At 36.3% G+C, this 24,494-nt stretch overlaps 1 pseudogene; it reads right to left on the bottom strand.

The window, feature by feature from the left end:
* LOC124889675 overlaps positions 1 to 24,204 on the bottom strand; it is a 77,935-nt pseudogene extending 53,731 nt beyond the window's left edge.
* Positions 24,205 to 24,494: the final 290 nt, after the last annotated feature.

The raw sequence follows: 24,494 nt of genomic DNA, 5'->3' as shown, positions 1-24,494 counted from the left end.
TTATATTATTCCACCAATATATCTCCTTTAGGTCATGATACATTTTTCTCAAACTAGGATGAATAGTATATCGTGACTCATGAGCCTCAGTCAATATCCTCTTTCACAGACCATCTATGTCAAGAACACATAATCTGCGTTGGTACCTCAAGAGACCATCACCATCAATCTCAAAAGCTATTACCATTTGTTGACCTATATCTCCCTTAATATTTATCAAGACAGGATCCAATACCTATTTTTCCTTTATCTCAGTACCAAGAGATGACTGTGCCACCTCTTATAAAAAAACACCACCATCCTCAGAGTCTAAGATATAAACTCTAAGGTTAGACAAACGGTGAATATCTTTCACCAATTATCGTTGCTTCTCATTCATATAAACTATACTCTCTATGGATAACCTGCTAAGAGAATCAACAACTACGTTAGCTTTACAAGGGTGATAGTGAAGGCTCAATCATAATTATTGAGTAGCTCAAGCCATCTCCTTTGCCTGAGATTAAGCTCTTCCTGGGTGAAAACATATTGCAGGATCTTATGATCTAAATAGATATCCACATGCACTCCATACAAATAATGATACTAGATTTTTAATGTGAACACCACAACCAATAATTCTTGGTCATGAGTTGGGTAATTCTTCCCATTCACCTTCAACTGTATAGAGGTATAAGCTATCACTTTTCTATGCTGTATCAAAACACAACCAAGTACCACCAAGATATATCATAATAAACCATGAACCCATCATTACCCTCGATCAAGGTCAAAACTAGAGCTGAAGTCAACTTATATTTTAGCTTCTCAAAACTACCCTCACAAGTACCAGACCACAAGAACTTCACCTTCTTATGGGTCAACTTAGTCAACAAGGAAGCTATAGTCAAGAAACTTTCCACAAACCTCCTATAGTAACTAGCTAAACCCAAGAAGTTTTAACTAGCAATTGGAGTCATGGGCCTAGGCCACTTCTTAACCACTACAACCTTTTGGGAATCCACTATGATCCTTCAATAGAAATGACATGACCTATAAAAGTAACAATGTTCAACCAAAATTCATATTTCAAAAATTTGGCATATAACTACTGATCTTTTAGGTCTACAACATAACGCAGAGGTGATCGACATGATCCACCTTAATCTTAGAGTACACACCAAAATATCATCTATGAACAATGATGAATAATTATAGAAACTAATAAAAAACCCTATTCATCAAATCCATGATTACCGCCAAGGCATTCGTCATCCCAAAAGACATAACCAAGAACTCAAAATGCCTATATCAGGTATGGAAGGCATTTTTACAGTCATCAACCTTCCTAATAGTTAACTAGTGATACTCAAATTGAATATCAATCTTAGAGAAAAACTTAGCACTTTGAAGCTGATCAGATAAATTATCTATCCTTGGAAAAAGGTACTTATTCTTTACTATCACCTTATTCAATAGTCGAACACCTTACGGCTAGGGTCACCTAACCCCTGAAGATACCATACAAATCATGGGGTGAGTAGTAATCAAGGTAGTGAGCTGAAAGCTCATGAAATTCAAAGGCCAAAATCAAGGGTGTTTTAGTTGGCCAGTTTATGAGGTTGAATCCCCAAATTTTACAAGCTCAAGGTTGAGGAAGATCCTTAGAGGTTGATGTACCTTATCAATTAAAAGATGTAGCTTATCAGTGGTATAAAGAGTGGAAAACAATGAGGGGTGCTGATGCTAAACCGGCATCGTAGGATAAGTTATTGGGTGCCTTTATTGATCACTTATTTTCTCATAAGTTGAGGGTATCTAAGGCCAAAGATTTTGTAAACTTCAAACAAGGAAAGATGAGTATGAACGAGTATGCTCTAAAATTTCAGGAGTCATCCCATTCTGATTTAGAGTTAGTGGATAACATGAGATCTAAAACAAGGAAGTTTTCTTCTGGGATATCTTATGATTTGATATTAGTGTGTAAGTATTTCTTGTCTAACAATGATATGTACATCTCTAGGTTGGTGGTTTATATGCAACATAAAAAAGATGAAAAGAAGAAACAGGTAGATATATGAGTGAGACAGAACAAGAAGTATAGATATTCAAAGTAGAGTGAGGGTTAAAAAAAGAGGAAGAACAAGAAGTGTAGATATTAAGAGCAGGGTAAGGGTTGGAAAAATAGTAGGAGAGATGGTAGACAGTGGACCAAGAAGAAGAATTGGGGAAGTTCTTATTCGACAGCTAGTTCTTCTTATACTAAGCCTTTAGGTGACCATTATTTTTAGGCTAGCCATGGTCCTAAGGCATAGGGTACGTAGTCTCATGCTAGTGGAGCTTAGTCAACCCTACCTTACATCCTTGTCAATTTTGTAGACAACTTTACCATGGTTACTATAAGGAGAGAAGGAACTTGTGTTTTTATTATGGTCAGCCTGATTATCTGTAGATAAGTTATCCTATATCCAAAGTTTCCACTGGATCTAATAAGGTTCTGGTTATCAGTTTTTTAGCTCCTGCTCTTAAGGGCGCCACTTCTGATACATGGTTTGGACAAAATTGTCTCTATGCACTTGCTACTCGTTAGAAGTTTAAGGCATCTCTAGATGTTGTTATTGGTATATTAAAACACTTCTCTCATGATGTTTATTATTTTTTTGATAAGGGTTCTACCCTATCTTATGTTACCCCTTATGTGGATGTACACTTTGGTTTTGATCTTAAAAATATTTTCTATCCCTTTTCTGTGTTTACACCAGTGGGTGATTCTATTGTTGCTAGAAAAATCTATAGGGGTTGTGTGGTGTCCATTTTTCATAGAAAGACATTAGTGGATTTGATAGAGCTTGATATAGTGGATTTTGATGTTATCTTGCGGATGTATTAGCTCTATTCGTGCTATGCTTCTCTGGATTATAGGACCCAAAAGTTCAGTTTTCAATTCCCTAATAAACCAGTGATCGAATGGAAGGGGAGTTCCTTAGTACCCAAAGGAAGGTTTATTTTCTATCTTAAAGCCTGAAAGTTGATTTCCAAAGGGTATCTATATCATCTAGTTTGAGTTAAGGATTCTAATTTTGAAAGTCCTTTGTAATCTGTCCCTATGGTTAATGAATTACCTGAAGTGTTTCCCGATAATCTTCTCGGGATTCCTCTAGATAGGGAAATAGATTTATGAATTGGCCATCTAACGAATACCCATCCCATTTTCATTTCTCTTTATAGGATGGTTCTGTAGAATTAATGGAGACAAAAGAGCAACTAAATAAACTTCTTGAGAAAGGTTTTATTTGGCTTAGTGTTTATCCATTTGGTGCTCCTGTACTTATTGTGTGAAAAAAGGGATGGGTCTCTTCGAATATGTATACACTATCGTCAGCTGAATAATGTGACATTGAAAAATAAGTACCCTCTTCTTAGGATTGATGATCTTTTCGACTAGCTTTAGGGTGCTAGGTGTTTCTCTAAGAATGATATTTTTTTTAGGCTATCATCAGTTGGAAATTTATGAGGTTGATATTTCCAAGGCTACTTTCCAAACTTGGTATGGTCTATGAGGTTTTGGTTATGTCTTTTGGGTTGCCTAATCCTTCAGTTGCATTCATGGATCTTATGAATTAGGTTTTCAGGAAGTTTTTGGATTTGTTTGTTATAATTTTCATTGATGACATCTTGGGGTAATCTAAGAGTGAGGAGGATTATGCCAATCACCTCTGAATTGTGTTACAGACTCTTAAGGACTAGAAATTATTTGAAAATTTTTCTAAGCATGAATTTTTGGTAAGTCTTATGACCTTTCTCGGGCAAGTTATTTCTAATGAGGTGATCAAATTTGGATTCGCAAAGAGTTGAAATAGTTAAAAGATGGACTAGACCCATGATTCCAACCGTCATTAGGAGTTTCTTTGGCTTGGCTGGGTATGATAGGAGGTTTATGGAGAGATTTTCTTCTGTTGTGTCTCCGTTGACAAGGTTGACTTAGAAAGAGGTTAAGTTCTTATAGTCTGATACTTGTGAGGGTAACTTTGAGAAGTTAAAGGATAAGTTAACTTCTACAACAGACCCTACCCGAGGGTACCGATGGGTTTATTGTGAATTGTGTTGGCATCTAGTATGGGACTGAGTTGTGTTTTGATATAACATGGTATGGCGGTGGTGGCCTTTGCTTTGAAAACCTGGCGCCATTATTTACATGGGGTACATGTCAACATCTATTTATATCATAAGAGCTTGCCATATGTGTTTATGTAGTAGGAATTGAATCTCAATTAGAGGCGGTGGCTTAAGCTACTTAAGGATTATGATAAGTTTGCACTATCATCTAGGTAAAGCTAATGTTGTTGCTGATGCTCTTCGTAGGTTATATATGGGAATCTTATCTCACGTTGATGAGGAGAAAAGAGGGTTGGTGAAGGATATTCATAGGTTAGCTAACTTGGGAGTCTGTTTCTTGGACTTTAAGGTGGGAGAGTGATTATTCAAGAAGTGGTTAAATTATCTCTTGGTGCTGATGCAAAGGATAAATAGGTTTTGGATCCTATACTTATAGAGATTTAGTATGATGTGAGTCAACAAAAGCTTATGTCTTTCGAGATGGGAGGAGATGGAATCTTAAGGCATTAAGGAAGGTTGTGTATTCCTAATATTGATGGGCTACAGGAAAGGATTTTGACTGAGGCTCATGAGTCTAGATATATAGTTCATTCGAGTTTGACTAAGATGTATCATAACTTGAGGGAAATCTACTAATGGAACAATATGAAGATAGATATAGCGAATTTCATGGAAAAATATATGGTTTTTTAGCAAATCAAGGTCGAACATTTAAGTCCTAGTGGCATATCTCAAGAGATAGAGTTGCCCATATGGAAGTGGTAGATGATTAATATGGTTTTATTATAAGTCTTTCATGGTCTCGCAATTAGTGTGATTGTATTTGGGTCATTGTGAATAGAATTACTAAGTTTGCCCATTTCTCTATTATGAGGACTAACTACTCAAGAGAGTATTATGCAAAGTTGTTTATTCAGGATATTTTCAATTTGCATGGAGCGCCTGTGTCTATTATTTTAGACCGAGGTATGTAGTTTTCTTCTCAGTTTGGTTATTCATTTCAAAAAGGTTTGGGTACTCAGGTAAACCTTAGCACCATATTCCACCCTCAAATGGATGGACAAGTGGAGCAGAGTATTTCGACTTTGGAGGATATGATAAGGGATTCTGTGATTGACTTTAAGGATAGTTGGTTTGACCATTCGCCTCTTATTGAGTTTGCATATAATAACAGTTACCATTCTAGCATTCAAATGGCTCTTTTTGAGGCTCTCTATGGTAGATGGTGTAGGTCTCCTATTAGGTGGTTTGAGGTAGGTGAGACTAGGCTGTTTGGTCCTTACTTGGTTCACCAATCCATGGAGAAGGTGAAGGTGATTAGGGAAATGCTTAAGAATACCCAAAGTTGCCAAAAGTTTTATAAGGATGTGAGCTGAAGGAAGTTGGAATTTGAAGTAAGTGACTGGGTATTCTTGAAGGTGTCTCCTATGAAAGGAGTTATGAAGTTTGTGAAGAAGGGGAATCTTAGTCCCCATTACATCGGTCCATATAAGGTTGTAAGAATGATTGAGAATATCGCTTATGAGTTGGATTTGCCGGCATGGTTGGTCTCTGTTCATCCTGTTTTCTATATGTCTATGATGAAAAAGTATGGGTAACCCTTTTTTGATAGTGTTAGTTGAGGATGGTAGTGTTATAAATTCTTTATCTTATAAGAAAGTACTAGTTGAAATATTGGATAAGCAAGTTCGTAGATTGAGGACAAAGAATGTAGCTTTGGTGAAAGTCCTTTGGAGAAATCATAAGGTGGAAGAAGCTACGTGGGAAACTGAGGAAGATATGAAGGCCAAGTACCCATTCTTGTTTTCCATTTTGGATGAGAGTGCTTGAGGTATGATTTTTATTTCCCTCTTATAGCATTTTGAATTTGTAATATGGCATAGCAACACGATACTTTTGATACTTAAAACCGTGAATTTCTGCATGAACTTTGGATATTTTGTTAGATATGATACACTTTGTTGTATATTAAAGGTAAACAGGTTTACAATAGTGTTTGACTGAAAAGAGAAGAAAAGACTTGAAAAAGACCTATTCTGATCAGGATACGAGTCAACTCTTCAGTCATAAACATCCAATATGACTTGTATGTTGAAACTTATGCACAATAGAACCAAAAGCCAATCTGAGAAGCTAAGTATGAGGAACATAAGACTAAAGTATCCATGTCGTAATGTAGTATATGAGTCCTATAGAGCAGTTATAAGCATAACATAACCTAAGCTACTATCCAGGAGTTGAAGATCTCAGAAGTATACGAGTCGAAAGTCAGAGTATGACTCGTATAGGAAAGTCATACACAAACCAATGTTCAAAACTTGGAAAGACTAAGGCCTTAAGTGGATACGAGTGAAGGACACGAGCCGTACTCTCTGGTATGAATCATAAGCATAAGTCATTTGCTAAACAAAAATTTGAAGCCTTGGGAGAATGGATACGTGAAGGCAGGGTACGACTCGTATGACACCGATACGAGTGAAGACCGAGTCATACCGACTGTTGACATAACTTTAACTTTCCTATTTTTACTAGGACTTTTATGTTATTTTGAGATATTATAAATACCCTAGGGTTTATATTTTATTAGGTTACATTCTCTTATGCTTTATTACAATACTTTTACAATTATTTGTGCGATTTTGGGTTTTTATTCAATTGAAGACTTTGGAGTTTATTCATCTTATTCTTGTGAAATTGACTTTATGTGTTCTTCATTGATAATCATGGTTTCTTTCACAAACATAAGAGGATAATCTCCTTAACTAGGGTTGTAGAAACACTCATGAATTAGCTTTGTAGAGGAAGTGTGATAATTATCTGTTATGTATCTTAATCTTTTCACGATAACAAATCACAAGTAGATATAGTAGTTTGAGATAGGTTGTATTTGGTTTCATCCCCACAAGGGAGTTTGCGATTGGAAAAAGAAGTTAAGACAGTGATTTGAGATTTCTACCTCCATATTTAAGTTTTCATATCTTATCTAATCACTTTATCCCATAAGGAAGGTAAATTGAGGTCATAGCAAGGAGTAATAAGGTGACACCCTGAGACTTAACTGGTAATGGGTAAGATTTATCTTCGCACCCACAAGGCGGCTGATAATACCTATCTTGTAGACTTTGCATCCATAACAATAGAATAGTTGGGTTGATCATGAGAACTTTACGGAGTTGAGAAGCCAGGGGGAACATAAGCCTTGTGTTCTTCTATTATTGTCGACAACTTAAAAACTCTCAAGATTTGGTTACTACTTTTGATTTATACTAAATACCCCCCTCCTATTTAATTTCCTATACTGCTCATGGATTATATCAAGTCAAGAAACTGTTCACATTTTCCCTATGGGATCGACCCCAACCTAGTTGGGTTATTATATTTGCAACCGACCACATTATACTTCTATTTAAAGTGTAGTTTTAGCCAACATTAAATTTTGGCATTGTTGCCGGGGAAGTCAGTTTGAGTAGAGAACTGAATTGGTAAAGTTTGCGAGTTTCTATTTTCTATTTTTGATTTGGCATATGTTGGTGTATGACAAGTACTAGGAGTAAAAACAATCCCTTACTCCCATTTGATCCAGAACTAGAGAGAATCCTTCAAATATCGAAAAGGATGTCAGGACAAGTTTGTGATGGGGTTTAAGATCCCTCACCTGTAGATCCAAAAGTAGCACTTCCACATGGTCTATTGGATCCACAGAATATTGCAGACTTACAAACACAACAACTGTTGGATCGAGAATGCAAAGAAGCCGAAGAAGCTAAACTTGTTGTAGAGGCAAAATTAGCTCAGCAAGGTATACTAGTCAGGCCAAGACAGGTTGTTGATCATCTAGTTTAGAGAGGCAGGGCTCCATATTTTAGAATATCAACACTTAGACCCATATGAGGAGGATGATAAAGATCTAGGTTATGTTGAACCTACTGAGTCTGGAGCCATTGTTCCTCTTACTTTAGCCCCAAATGTGAAGTTTGATATCACTAGTGCTATGATCCAATTGATGAATCTGAAGGGTATATTTTTAGGTGTACCTAAGGATGACGCAAACATGCATCTTGTAAATTTTCTTGGGATCTACACATCTTATACTATTCCAGGGGTTGATCGGGAAGCATTGAGATTGAGGTTGTTCCCATTTTCTTTGAAAGGTGAAGCATCACTATGGTTAGGGAAACTTCCAAGAGGATCTATCACTACTTGGCATAAGTTGAAGAAACAATTTCCAAGGAGAGTTTTCCATTTTGCATGGATGCTACAGTTGAAGGATGAAATTTACAATTTCAGACAGTTACTTTTAGAGTCTATGTATAACGCATGGTTTCAATTCAAGAAGAAGCTGAGCATGGTACCAAATCATAGAATCAGAGGATCTAACTTATCAGAAATCTTCTATAGATCACTGAATAATAATTTGAGAGCTATGGTAGATAGTATTTTAAGAGGATTATTTATGCGTCTTTGTTGTGATGCTACACAGGAAAAGATGGATAATATTGTTGTCACCAATAAAGGATGGCATACTAGAGATTAAGAATGTGGCGGTGGTACATATGCTATTGGATCAACTAATAATATGGTAGCATAAGAGATTGCACAAATTCGTACAGATATTTAGTTGCTTACAAAACAATTTGCAATAATAAGTGCTAAGAAAGTGAATGCAGTAGCAACACAAGGGTCTACTTCTAAACCATTTGAGATTGAATCTGAAGAAGAGAAAAAATATATTTTTGAGCCCAAGGGCAAGAGAATCAAGGTTGGAACTATTATAATGACAGATACAGAGATAGAAGTAGAGGCCAAGATGGTGATTAGCAGCATAAAGATGATTATAAGGAGAAGAGTAACAATTATATTCCACTGGGTAGTTGAGATATAAAGTCCAGAATAGAGACACTTTTGTCTAAACTGGTCAAAGGGCACGAAAGTTAGGAGAACTGCCTGAAGGATATCAAAGTAGATTTGTCAGGATTAAACTAGAAAGTTTAGTCACATGCTATAACTATTAAGCAGTTGGAGCAATAATTTGGTTAGATGTCATCTACAACCAATCAGAGGTAGCTTGGAAATCTTCCAAGAAATACAGTGGTAAACCCCATAAATGATAGTCAATGCCATGACACTACCACTCGGAGTGGTAAAGTCACTACAGATCCATCTATACCCACTGTTGATAAGCTGAAGAATGATGATGAGTTGATTGATATAGGGAGTAGTAGCAAGTAGAATAAAAAAGAAGAGAAGGCTACAGAGCCTGTATTGAAGCCCATTCCAAAACCTCTTCCTCATTATCCACAAAGGCTGAAAAACAAACAAGAAAATGGTAAGTACTAGAAGTTTTTATATATTCTAAAAGAACTATCAGTCAAAATACCGCTAGTAGAGGCATTGAAGCAAATATCTGGATAAGTAAAATTTATAAAGGATCTAATCACCAAGAAGAGAGCAGTCAGCTATGAGCTGGTTGACAATGTTCATCGTTACAGTGTTGTAGCCACTAGATCATTGGTAGATAAAAAGGAGGATCCCAGTGCTTTCACTATACCTTACATCATTGGATCTTCCAACTTTGGGCATGCTTTGTGTGACTTGGGTGCTAGCATCAATCTCATACCATTTGGGGTATTCAAGAAATTAGGGTTAGAAGCTCCAAAATCCACCACCATGAGACTAGTAATGGCAGACATGATTGCGAAAAAGCCAATTGGTATTTTATATAATGTATTGGTGAAGGTGGCTTCTTTAATTTTTCCTGCCAATTTTGTGGTATTAGACTGTGAATCAAACTTTAAAGTTCCAATTATTCTTAAAGACCATTTTTGCCTACTAGAAGGATATTGATTGATTTGGAGTTGGGACATCTAATACTGAGATTGAATGATGAACAAGTGATATTCAATGTATGTAAATTCATGAGGTAGCCTAATGAATTAAGAGTGATATCTGTTATTAATGTGTATGATGAGGAGGTAGATTTATTCTATGATGTTGATGCAGTGACTCTTTGGGATGATGGTTCTGATGCGGTTTTTCTTATTGAAGAGAGACTAGGCGTTGAAGCACTTCCAGATGTGATCATGAATTTTGACTCTAATGGTATTGAGGATTTGGTAGGTACGATGTATGGTAATGGTTCTTATAATTTTTCACCAAGAAGCTTGATCTAGACTTGAAAAATAGAACGACTCCACCTGCTCGCCCAACCATCGAGGAACCACATGTGTTAGAGTTGAAGACCCTCCCATCTCAGTTGTAATATTTATTTTTGTGGGCCAACAACACTTTTCCAGTTATTATTATAGACGATCGGAGATAGTTAGATGTAGTAGCATTATTGTCAGTGTTGCAAAATTTCAAGAGGGCCATTGGATGGTCCATTGCAGATATCATGGGTATTTTACCTGGTTTGTGTACTCATAAAATACAACTTGAGCTGGATTGTTTTCCATCTATTAAACATCGGCATCGACTTAATCCTTCTATGCAAGAGGTGGTTAAGAAATAAATAATCAAGAGTTGGATGCTAGCATAATGTTTCCCATTATTGATAGCAAGTGGGTTAGTTTGGTACAATATGTTCAGTAAAAAGGTGAAATAACTATTGTGCCTAACAAAAATAATGAGCTAGTGCCTATGAGGCCAGTCACTTGATAGTGAATATGCATGGATTATAGAAAAATGAATGCATGGACTCAGAGGGACCATTTTCCCATGCCATTCATGGATTAGATGTTAGATAGGTTAGCAGGCAAATGATGGTACTGTTTTCTTGATGGTTACTCAGGCTACAATCAGATCACTATTACAATTGAGGACCAAGAAAAGATGACTTTTACATGTCCTTATAGGACCTTTGTATTCAGACGGATGTCATTTGGGCTATGCAATACCCCAGCCATATTTCAAAGTTGTATGATATCTATTTTATCTAATATAGTCGAAGACACCATTGGCGTTTTTATAGATAGTTTTTTTATTATTGGTGACTCTTTTGATGACTGTCTCATTCACTTGGCAAAGGCCCTGCAAAGGTGTGAAGAATGCAACTTGGTACTTAATTGGGAAAAGTGTCATTTTATGGTCAAAGAAGGAATTATGCTTGGGCACAAGATTTCAAATAGGGGCATAGAGGTTGAACGAGTGAAGATTGAGGTAATTGAGAAATTACCTTACCTAATTTATGTGTAGCAAATTTGAAGTTTTCTAGGGCATGCAGGTTTTTATATTCGATTTATCAAGGACTTCTCAAAGATTTCTAATCCTTTTTGCAAGCTTCTTGAGAAGGAGGTAAAATTTAATTTTGATGATACAAGTAAGAAGGCCTTTGAAAGCCTAAAAGAGAAGTTAGTGACTACTCCAATCACTATGTCTCCTGATTGGTATTCACCCTTTAAGATTATGTGTAATGCTAGTGGAGTGTCCTTAGGGGCTATACCATGCCAATAGAAAAAAAATATAATGCATCCCATCTACTATGCTAGCAAGGCATTAAATCCTGCTCAGAAGAACTATACTGTAATGGAGCAAGAGTTATTGGCAGTGGTTTTTGCCTTTGAAAAGTTTAGATCTTACTTTATTGTGACAAAGGTGATTGCGCACACTGATCATGCAACATTATGATACCTAATGGATAAAAAATATGCAATGCCTAGGCTTATTCGGTGGGTGCTGTTGTTGCAAGAATTTGATTTTGAGGTAAAGGACAAAAAAGGCACAGAAAATCAAGTTACAGATCACTTGTCTAGATTGAAGAAGGAAGCTATGCAAACAGTTGCTAATAGGTTGGAGATTGATGACAGTTTTCCAGATTAATAGATATTTCCAGCTTCCCAAGATCCAATTCCATGGTTTGTAGACTATGCAAATTACTTAGCCAGTGATCTAGTTCCTGAAGCTCTTTCATATCAACAAAGAAAAAAGCTTATGTATGAGGTAAGAAAATTTTTGTGGGATGAACGTTACTTGTTCAGAATTTGTGCAGATGGAATCATTCGTAGGTGTATACATGAGGTGGAGATGATGAGCATACTTGAGACTTGTCATTCATCGCCAATTGGCGGTCGTGATAACACTCAACTTACATGTCAGTTTAAGTGTAAAACAGTCGTTGTCAACATAATAACCCAAAAAGAGTCAGGGTTGAATCCATGAGGAACAATGTAAGTGGCGAATGGGTAAGTTCGAAATGAAAGTACTTTCTAAATTCAAACTTAAGATAAAAAAAATTAGGGGTTTTAGATGTTTTCAAGGATATGATTAATTTTGGGCTTCAAAACAACTAATTCAAGACTAAGAATAATTACAGTATAATCAATTAAAATGGATCTTGGGACTATGCTTTCCTAAGGACAAGTTATGCAAGGGAACATGCTAATTTAGTGCAAATTCTAATTGTTGATGATATGGTAGGCTAGGTTTAAAGTCCTTGAGGCTAGTTCTTCAACAAAACCTCAAAGATGTCATCATTTACTCTTTCGAGTATCTAATGAGTGTGTTAATTAAAGCCACCCAATAACTTCATTAGGCACTCCTATTTCTAGGACGGTACCCAAGGGATAGTCAACCTCATATTCACCCTTATGTCTAAGATGGTGAAAATTAGCAAACTAAGCCCAATAATTGTCTACTATTGCTTGGTTCCCACATCCCTCTTTCAAGGATGATAAGGGTTCCTAAAGTTTACCCAAACCCCTTTTTCAAAGATGGCTTAGTCTTTCCAGATCTTGGGGTTTTCACCCACAAACCTATTTTGGATATTTTGGGCATTAACCCGTAAATCTCAATCAATTTACTCAAGCAATGAAAATTTCTTGAGTTGCCTCCCAATAAGCAGCTTAGTTAAAGTCGCGGCACGGTATCTTTTGCCTAGAAAATTTATGTCTCTATTTGGAAAATATGAAATAACGGCCCAAATTTAGATCGATACATCTTTGAGGCATTTTTGGAAAAGGTAGGGACACAATGAAATATTTCTATCTCGCCACTTTGAAGATTTAAACCTTTTACTAAACTCCACATCAAACTTTCTAATAAGATCGTTGGGTATTCGTGAGAGCATAAAAAAATCACTTGCTATACACCAAGTTTTTCATTTATTGGCCTTCAAGTGAGGGGCTTCATTTACCCTTTTGGAATGACATCTCCAAAATATAGGAATTTTCCTTCTCATCTCTAAAGTTCATCATTGGCTTAAGTGGTTCGATTTTCATCACATCCACCAATCATAATGTTGAAAAGTAGTTCGAGTGAGGTCTTCTACCTAATTTTGGAGTTGTATCTATTTTGACATTCTCGCCCTGAAATGGACTAGATTCTTCAAAAAGGATTTGCTTGGCTTTTTCTTTTGGCTCTAGTACCATTTCTTCAATCTTGGCATCATCTCTCATGTTTGGTTTGGTTGGTTGGGGAATCACTGAGGATTCTTCAACATTGATCTCATTTTGAAGAGTGGGCACACTCATGGTGTTTGAAAGATTAGCCTCCATACCCACTTCTTCTATCCTTTTGATTTAATCTTTACATGCCTCCATGTCTTGATGCATGAGTTGTATGTTATCCCCCATTGTTTCTTCCCAATTCAAGATAAGTTAAAGCATTGCTTCAATTCCATTGTATCCGATACATTGTTCTTCCCTTTTCTTAGTATAAGACCTATCAAGCTCATAAGAAGAACTAGAATTTTGGTTAGTAGGGGAAGAGGCATTTGGACAATCGCTCCAATGTCCATATCGATCACCAACTAAGGAACAATCATACTCCTAAGAGGATCGAGATGATGCACATATCTCTTTCTAGGTAGCATATCTACAATCTTGCAAAAAGTGGGGTCCACCATAATATGCACATGGATTATCAAGATAAGATTACTAACCACCAAACTCATATTCATTCCAAGATGCCATAGTAATAAATGAATAAAAATAAAAACCTACCTAACACAAGGAACAAAAGAAAATCACAAATAAATATTTACAAGTTTGGATTTAAGCAGGTAAGCTAATATTCCAAACTAACTTAATATGCCGAATTGTTCCCCGACAATGGTTCCATTTTCGATAATGCTCAACTTACATGTCAATTTAAGTGCAAGGTGGTCGCTGTCAATATAATAATCCAACAAGAGTCAGGATCAAATCCACAAGGAACAATATGAGTGGAAAATGGATAAGTTCAAAATGAAAGTAATTACTAGATTCAAACTTATGATACAAAGATTTAGGGGTTTTAAACGTTTCCAAAGATATGATTAATTTTGGTCTTTTAAATGACTAATTTAAGAATATAAATAATTAGAGTTAATCAATTAAAATGGATCTTGGGACTATGCTTTCCTAGGGGCAAGTTATGCATGGGAATATGCTAAATCGGTGTAAATTCTAATTGTTAATGATGTGGTAGGCTAGGTTTAAAGTCCTTGAGGCTAGTTCTTCAACAAAGCCTCAAGGATATCACTCATTGACTCTTTTGAGTACCTAACGAGTGTGTCAATTAAAGGCACCCAATACCTCAATTAGGCACCTTTATTTCTAGGATAGTACCCAGGGGATAGTCAACCTTATATTCACCCTTATGTCAAAGATGGTAAAAATTAGCAAACTAAGCCCAATAAGTATCTACTATTGCCTTGGTTTTCACATCCCTCTTTCAAGGATGATGAGGGTTACTAAAGTTCACCCAAATCCCTCAAGGATGGTTTAGGCTTTCAAGAGCTTAGGGTTTTCACCCACAAACCCATTTTGGGTATTTAGGACTTTCACGCATAAATCTCAATCAATTTACTCAAGCAATGTAGAGCCCAACAGCAACACATTAGCATATACACAAATGAATGACAACCCATACATAAATAGACCCTATTATAACATAATCCCAAGAGGAATAACTAGCAACTCATAAAGATAATAAACAAAAATATAACAAAATCTCCATCAATTTGATTCATGAAAAATAAATAGAATGCAAACCACACTTTAAATTCCAATGAATCCTTAATGGGATTTGTCAATCCTTTACTTTAGAGTTTCTCCAATTAATTCTGGCCTCAAATTAATATAAATTCAAGCTCCAAGCTCCAAGTGATAAACCCTAAACTAAGGATAGCATAATATGTATTATAAAAGATAAGGTGAAAAATGAACTAAAAACCCCTATTTAAGCCTCAATTCCATATTCGCCAAATATTACAAAAATGCCCTTAAAACTTTTTCGCTCTACCGCGATCGTGTCACCCCAATTGTAACAGTCATATCATGATCGTACTCCATTTGACTTGTTGACTAATCGCAATCACAACCCTCAGCCCACTATCGCGGTAACTGAGGGTCGACTCTTGGGCCTGCAATTTCAATTTTTGTTCTTTTTGCTCACATTTCTTCTCTTTCACCTTCTCCTTAGCTTATTTTTATCAAGTTTTCTTGACCATTTTCTCATTTCACTTTTACCTACACAAGTGAGCATTAAGTAAAAAATTAATAATAAATCAATCAAAAAGCATGATAGGGTTTGTAATTGGGGATACTCCCAACCTAAAATCCATTGAGGCTTACATTTTGCATGCCTGGAACTGTAATGCAAACCCTGAAGTGCTGAGTCACGATGATGGATACTTTATATTTCGATTTGAATTTGCTGAAGATTGTCATAGGGTGTTAGTGGGAGGACCGTATACTTTTCATAACAAACCCTTCATTGTATAATCTTGGGACATAGATTTCGAGTTCAATGCAGATTGTATCACCACCATACCTCTATGGGTCACCTTTCCTGGTTTCTAGTTAGATACTAGTCTAGTGAAGTCCTAAGTAAAGTAGCAAGTGCCATAGGCAAGCCCAAGCACACAAACTAGTTTACTGCAAGCATAGAGAGAATATCATATACAAGGGTCCTGGTAGAAACTGATATTGCACAACCTCTAATTGATACAATAGAAATGGTCACACCTACTGGTATTTTCCAACAACCAGTAGATTATGAATGGAGACCAAAATATTGTGGAAACTACTTAAAGTTTGGTCATGTCATAGAAAGTTGTAGATTCCAGGCTGAGCCAAAGGAAAAAGAGAAAGAAGAATTCAAAGAAGTGACAAAGAAAAAGAGGAGAAATAAAAGGAAGAAGAGGCCCCAAAAGACACAATGGTTGCAGATGAAGCTCAAAAGGAGGATAAGCCAATAGATCCTTCTGTTTTTGGCCCAAATGTCTCATACAAGGACAAGATGGTAATGCATGATTCAGTGTAGATTTAGCTAAGTGAGAGTGTCAATACTGGTCATGCCAGTACTAGAAATAGTGGCACAAACTCTTTTGCCCCTCTAATGTAATGGTCTGATGATGATGGACCTCAAGGTAAGCCTTAAGAGGCCCCTAATATATGATTTTCTCAATATGGAACATCAGGCGTTTAAATCAAACCTTGAAACAGAAAGAGATAAGACTCTTTCTGAAAAAGTTTAAGATAGATATGTTTGGGTGCTTGGAAATCAGAGTAAAGGAGACCAAAGTTGGAAATATCCTTAAAAAGTTGGTGGGAGGATGGAGCACATGTTGTAATTACCCTATGGACCCAAATGAAAGAATCTAGATAATATGGCAGCCTCCAGTGAATGTGTATATAATCCTGATCAAGGAGCAATTCATTCATTGTTATGTAACAGATGCCTCAGGGAATTTCTCAGCTTATGTCACTATGGTGTATGCCAAAAATAGCATGCAGTAAAGGACTGAACAATGGAATGAGCTCAAAATATTGGGTGGAACAATTCAGGAAGCATGGATACTGAGTGGAGATTTTAATGTTGTTCTAATATGTGATGATGGACTTCCAGTCACTCAAAAAGAAATTTAGGACTTCAATAAATGTGTGTATCAACTCTATTTAACTTCACTGAGTGCAAAAGGTTGCTACTAGACCTTTTGTAAGAAAAAACAGCAAGACAATAGAGTGTACTCCAAGATTGACTGGGTTCTGGGAAATTATCAACGGTTACAAAATTATGGTAATGTTGAGGTTAAAGTCCTACCACCTGGGGTGTCTGATCATTCTCCAATCCTGGTCTAATATAATATTCAGTAAAAAACAAGACCAAAACCATTTAGGCTTTATAGTACTATGTTGGAGCATCAAAAATTCCCTGAGATTATGGCAAACACCTGGAGGAAAAACTTCTCTGGCACTTATATGTATAAGCTAAATCAAAAAATAAAAGCTCTTACATATGATTTGCAGGAACTAAATACTTATCTAGCAGCTTACACTCAGAAAATCAAACAAACCAGAGCACAGCTGGACATCATACAGAGCAGGCTATCTTCAGATCCTATGAACCAAATACTGATACAAGAGGAGTTAAAGCTGCTAAAAGAGTTCCAGCACTGGAATTTAGTAGAAGAGAAGGTACTAAGACAAAATTCTAGAGCAACATGGATCAAATGTAGGGATGCCAATTCCAAGTACTTCTATGCACAATACAAGATAAGAACTAACAGAAGTTCCATAACCTCCATTTATGATCCCTCAGGTAACAAAGAGAACATGTACCCCATCCACTTTGGAGGTGCACCCAACCCGTACTAGATCTGCTAGATCGGGTAAAAACAGCCCATTAAACCCTTGTTATGCATACCATGTGCACACCATATGCTCAAGCAAGTTCCTGATGGGCTCCTCTATGTTTGTCTTTTCTAAATGGGTCACTTTTAGGCCCATATGATGTAACAACTTAGCCTAGACTATATATAGGACTTCTATGTATTTTAGTAGGTAGTTATTAATGAATTATAAATATTAACACTTCTGAGAGTGTGAGGCAAGCGTGGAATTGCTTATGTTGATACTTTGTTTAGAAATATGGGTTGCTTGGGAATCTATTCCCTTGAGGTCTACGTATGATATAGGTGACTTGTTTGGTATATCGATTGAGGGTTTAGGGTTTGATATACCCTTTATTTTCTTTCAATTCCTTTCATTGTGTCTATGTTACTACCTTTTCGTTCTATCTTTATCTTCGTATTCGTATCTTAGTTGTAGTTTCTGATTCCTTAGTTAGTTCGTGTATCACATAAGCTTGCCCTTATCATTATCCAACGTCTATAGCTGATTATCAAGGATCACTACAGGACTTTCTAAGGCTTGTAATGAGGCTTCAGGTACGGATGAGATGTATTTTTGGAATAATGACTTCAGCATCCTTGCCATTGTTGCTACTATCAAACTTCACTTTCTACCCCATAATGAACCTTTCTTATCCCAAAGCCCTTTTTTTACAATGAGCTTGATCAGCTCTTTTATTAAAGTTTATCCATCTACACCAGCTACCCTCAACTTATGTGGATGTCATAAGTGAAGGTACACAATATCCTAAGGGACAAAAGCCTAATGAGATGGGAGATGGGATCTTAAAATCCAAACTCTTATTGGAACTATATTTTACTCATTAACTCTCTATAGTAGCCACCCTCAATTCAGATAATTTACCCGAGTTATGGTGCATAATGTCCAAAGAGGGACCAGAGCCAAAATAGGGTTTTAACAAGAAAATCAAAGGTAGGCTATAAGGATAAATGAAATGTTACAGGCTTAAAAAGGAACTTAAAAGATTCTACACATCTATATTTTTTGTAAGGCTTTTAAGGCTAAGTGGACTTTATTGAAAAATGGCCTAAGATTCTATCCTATTTAACCAACTATCACCTTAAAAAAATTAACTGGGGAAGTTCAGCTATATACACATAGTAAGAAATGCAATAAGACCCCACACACACCAGTAATGAACTAATTCTTATGTTATTGACTTTCAGACTTGTGTTAACATAAACATGTTTACTCAATCAAGGATTATAATGCCAAGCATAGATTTACAATGGTCAATCATTACAAAGTATGTACACAAGAAAAATTTTGATAGTGGTCCTTATTTTAAAAAATCCAACATTCCACAGTTCAACAACTTTTAATTCACTCATTTTCTTTTAACATGCATGGTACGTACATATGGAGGCAATACTAAAAAAATCACAAAATGGAATGACATCCGAATGCAAAAAAACATTGCATATTTATAACCACATAGTCATAATGAATTTAAAAATCCTAAACATATCGTTTCTCCTAGAAAGTATACGAGGGAAAAGAACACAGGCAACGAAAAACCCCGTGGTGATAGATTTCAAATAAGTACGTCTACTCCCACTAAACTGTGTTGTCATCAATGCATAATAAATAAAATGCAAGGGGGTAGAATACTTGAATAGCCCTTAGTCTTTGAATTTGTCAAATCATGAAAGGCCTTCTTGGCCTCAGCCTCAGCAATAATTACCCAAATAGTGATCGGGGTTCTCAAATCAACCCCTTCCTCAATGACAGAGTTAGGGATAGGTAGTGGGGATGGCATGTTCCCACTTTCTTTTGCTAAACAGGTGGAATCTCTATTCGCTTCATCTGTATATCTCTTTCTTCTCTTTGATTCATCTTTCTTCAATCTCTTCGCTATTTTTATTAATCGCCTCTCCTTTGGTGTCTCAACTTAATGTCTTTTCTTTTTAGTCGACATCTTTTTGCCACTTTTATCTATCTCTTTTTCTTTATCCTTCAGTGGCCTATCCATGAGGTCCATAAGATCTTGCTCGTCATCAATCTTTATAAAAGTTAGATAATAAATGCTTGGGATATGCTTTCTTTTCAACTCTGCAATATTTATCTAGGCTTACTTTAATTCAGCAGTAAATCTGGATAAGTATGGAGTGGATAATTCTCTCATCTTATCATTCACATGTTTTTATATATCATCCATATGTGCATGTAGATTCTCATAAGGTTTCAAAGCCTCCACTACTACTCTGTCCAAAAATGGTTTGAACTCATTGGCTCATATATTCAATTGCCGCTCAAATTTTTTTAGAAATGTAACTATTTTTACAAAGTTCTCCTGGGTAAACCTATACTCTGAGTATCTGTATGGAATAGAATCCATGTCTATCATGGGAGGTGTAGGTACAAACCTAGAAGCTGTAGAAGTGTCTTTTGGAACAAAAGTAGCTAAAGGCAACAACATACCTGAAGGTGTATCTGATACTTCTACTGTAGGTTCAACCTGTGTCCCAAATACCAGAGGCCTATGAACTCTCATCTCAAATTTTGTGTCATTCTTTGTTCTTTTAATATCTTGCCTTTTTATGCCCAAATTTCATTATCAACTCCTCAGATGATCAACACATTTGCTTGCCTGCAAAGCTCAATGATTAGGCATGGGAATGGTAATGCACTGGATATATTGTGAGGTCGCATAAATATTTCATCACCAATTATATACCCAAAGTCAATTTTCAAGCCTTTTAATAAACTTTCTACTAGCAGTGCTCTCTGAGGGTCAAGATTATCTTCTCTTTCTGTCAATATTAGCCATAACCTTATAATGGCCCACCAAAAGTTTTCCCTATAGCTGTGGAAAGATTTTGCAATTCATTCTTTATTCTGAAGCCACAATGAATTTCCATCATCTGTCAAGATTTGAGCTAACCATGGTCGTTGACTATATGTTGTATTCATCCGATTCTCAAGCTCTAATATGATGGTAAGGCAGTGTACTACTGACCAAATAAAATTTGGTTGATGGTACAATTAGAGATATAAACTATCACACCTCTTACCTGGATTCTTACTCTATTCCCCATGTATAGGGGATATTTCTAAGTAATTAGTGAAAAATTCACGTACCAGGTTTGGGTAGTATGACCCAAGAGGCTTACTCAGATATACTAGCTCATTTCATTGAACCTCTTCTCTAGGTTTGGGTACTCATGAAGGTAAATTGTGATTATCTAATGTTCTTCTGCAATGGTCCTCTTCATGGGTTTGATTTTTGTTTGTTGGAGCCCATCAAAAAAGTATTTATTTGCTCCCTTAACCATGCACCTGATTGATTCTTGAACCTCCAGGTTCTTACTCTTTATTACATTATCTTTTTCCTATTCTGGCTCTATTTCAGTATTAATGGTGACCTCTTTTTTTTCCTCAACCTCAGGTCCTGATCTTGAGCTACCATTATTTCACTACTACTTTCATTGATGACTACCACACTTGATAGTTCACTCACCTTATCAAACTAGGAGAGTGGTTGCTTTTTCTTATCACTTTGATGGGTGTGGTAGGTTGGGGCCTCAGTATCTCTTTCTAGTTTATTTTTGGTCCTTAAGATGGTGGTTTCCTAAGTTGGTAGAGATCGGACCCTACCTCTTCTTCAAGGAAGCTTCTGAGTCATGGTACCTAAGTTAAGGGGAAACACAACACCCAACTATTAGTAAGAAAAGGAAAGGAAAATAGTTTTGATTCTACTTAGGGTTGATGATCAAGCTGACGGTCCATCGCAACAGCGATTGCCCATCCCCTTTTAAGCAAGATTTTCAGTGACCAAGTGACAGTGGAGTTGATGTTCCATCGCAAGGGTGAATGTCCATCGCTTTGATTGTCATTGATATCTAGAGTCTATCAGTTGATTTTGACCTACCAACTATTCATCCCACTTGTGATTATCCGTCAATTTGTCCGTCGGTTACCCCAGTTCTTTAAACTTTTTTGGGGAATTTCATCAAAAACTTAGTGTGCCTGTGATATTAATTTGATAGAATTGTCAAATTTTAGTTAAAATTCCTTCAAATTATATGCAGTCACAGGGTTACACAGACTTCATCCTATACAGTCTCCACCATCATAAAGTAAACACCTTCTTACATTACACATAAAATAAAATTTAAGTATATCAGCCCATACTACTCATTTCAATCCTTTATAACATAGACCTCTAAGGATTTAAGGTTAAGAGATATACCTGGACCTGCAATGCGACTTTACATTTATCAGAAAGCTATAGAACTTAACCCAAAAGGCACAAGGATTTCTTTTAATAGAGAGAGTTTTCAAGAAGTGGGTCATAGAAGAGTAGTTTGTTTGAAAAGCTTAAATAGAAGAGACAAATAACTGAAAAGTTGATCGGGGAAATGAATATGATTTAATATGGATGAATTTTCAGGAGTTTCAACCATTTTAGAAGTTGAAGTGGAAAATACATGCATGTATGCATGTAATTTCTCCAATTTTGATCAATAAATACACTTGGGTCAGTTCATAGGCTTAATTTGGCCAAAAGAGACCTGATATTTGGAATTGGGCCGACCCAACTATTACGTAAGTTATGACAGATTCTAACGGTAAAAGTCATGGTCTATTGCAAGCCTAGCGATCCATCACGTCAATCATCGGGACTTACCAATATTTGATCTGATCTACCAAAGGTCTATGGTTATAGTGATGGTCCATTACAAGGCTGGAAGTCGATCGTCCTGACCATCAACCCTCATCCAGTATGTATCATTGATTTGGTTGCTTGTGACAGACACACCTATGGTCCATCCCTAGGTTGATGGTCTGTCTGGTGTCCCATCCCTGCTTATCCAGAAAAATCCTACTCATAATTTCTTGCAATACCAACTCCTGCACACTCAACACATAGATTAATCCTACAAATAAATCAAAAACAACTATCTACATGATTTTAAAACACATTATGGGTTGCCTCTCACTAGCACCTGATTTAACGTCACAACACGACTCCATTATCTTGATTACTCAGACTTTATCAAGATAAACCTTAGAAAACACTTTTACATCATCCACCGAACCAATGTATTCTTGATCCTTTATCCATTCACCTTGAACATACTGTTATCTTTGTACTCCTATTCAACCACACCAAATGGAAAGACAGGTTATTTCGAATGGTCCCAACCATTTTGACTTCAACTTCCCAGGAAATAACTAAATTGCGAGTTGAAGAGAAACACCTAATCACCCACTTGAAAGTCTTTTTTTTTATTCTTTGATCATAGTGTCGTTTTATCCTCTCATTATAAATATCAAATCATTCATAATCTCGGAGGCGAAACTCATCCATCTCATTTAGTTGATAAAGTCTCTATTCAGCTAATTCTTTCAAACTCAAGTTTAACTTCTTAAGTACCCATAATGTCTTATGTTCTATCTCTACTGGCGAGTGATAGGACTTGCATAAGGCTAGTTGGTAAGGAGATATTCCAATAGGTGTCTTAAAGGCAGTACGATATGACCAAAGAGCAACAAGTTTTCTCGACTAATTGATTCTATTTACATTAATGGTCTTGGCCAAGATAGACTTGATATTTTTGTTTGACACTTCCACTTGTTCACTAGTTTATGGGTGATAAAGTGTCACTACCTTATGTTATGGAACCTCATACTTAGCCAAAGCAGTTTGGAATATCTTATTGCAAAAGTGTGACCCTTCATCACTTATAATAGTTCTTAGAACACCAAAGCGAGTGAAAATTTTCTTTCTTAAGAATGTAACCACTATCTTGCCTTCATTTTCTGCTAGAGCCACAAATTCTACCCATTTGGACATGTAGTCCACAACAACCAAGATATATTTAAGACCATAAGAGCTTACAAAGGTTCCCATAAAATCTATGCCCCGTATATCAAATAGCTCTACCTCCAACATCTTGGTCATTTGACTCTCATGATGTTTACAAATGGACACCTGTCATTGACATTGATCATAAGCCTTCACGAATTCATACGCATCCTTATGAATTAAGGGCTAATAATAACCATTTTGTAAGATCATTCTGGCGGTCCAATCATGTGCATGATCTCCCCCAACCAAGGAGAAATGACACGCCTTCAAAATGTTCAACATTTTCACCTCTGGTACACATCTTCTAATAATGTTCTAAGCATAACATCTGAACAAATAAGACTCATCCTTGAAATACCTGGTCACTTCTTGAAGAAACTTCTTTTGATGAAAACTGAGGTTGTATGAAATGATGTCACTGACAGTGAAATTTGCAAAATCTGCATAACAAGGTACCAATTTAAGAGTAGCAGCAAGGACCTGCTCATCCAGAAAGGATTCATCAAGTTCCACTTCTTCTGAGCTCTTCCCTTTATTCTCCAATCGAGACAAATAGTCCGCTACTTTATTTTTATATCCTTTCCTGTCATTGACCTCAAAGTCAAACTCTTGAAGTAGAAACACCCATTTTATGAGCCTCGATTTTGCATCCTTCTTTGCCATTAAATATCTCAGTATTGCATGATCAGTGTCTACTACCACCTTAGTTCCCAATAAGTACACTCAAATTTTTTCAAACATATCAACCACAGCTAAGAGCTTTTGCTCCATAATAATGTAATTCTTTTGCATTTCATTTAAGGTCTTACTAATATAAAAAATGAGGTGAAAAAGCTTTTTCTTCTTTTGCCCAAGAATAGCTGCGAGTGCAACCTTGCTTGCATCACACATCACTTCAAATGGTTTGGACTAATATGGAGCAATGATAGGAGCAACAACTAATTTTTCCTTGA

This window comes from Capsicum annuum, chromosome 12 (assembly GCF_002878395.1).
Source record: "Capsicum annuum cultivar UCD-10X-F1 chromosome 12, UCD10Xv1.1, whole genome shotgun sequence".
Lineage (NCBI taxonomy): Eukaryota > Viridiplantae > Streptophyta > Magnoliopsida > Solanales > Solanaceae > Capsicum > Capsicum annuum.
This window is presented reverse-complemented; position numbering and strand designations above follow the sequence as displayed.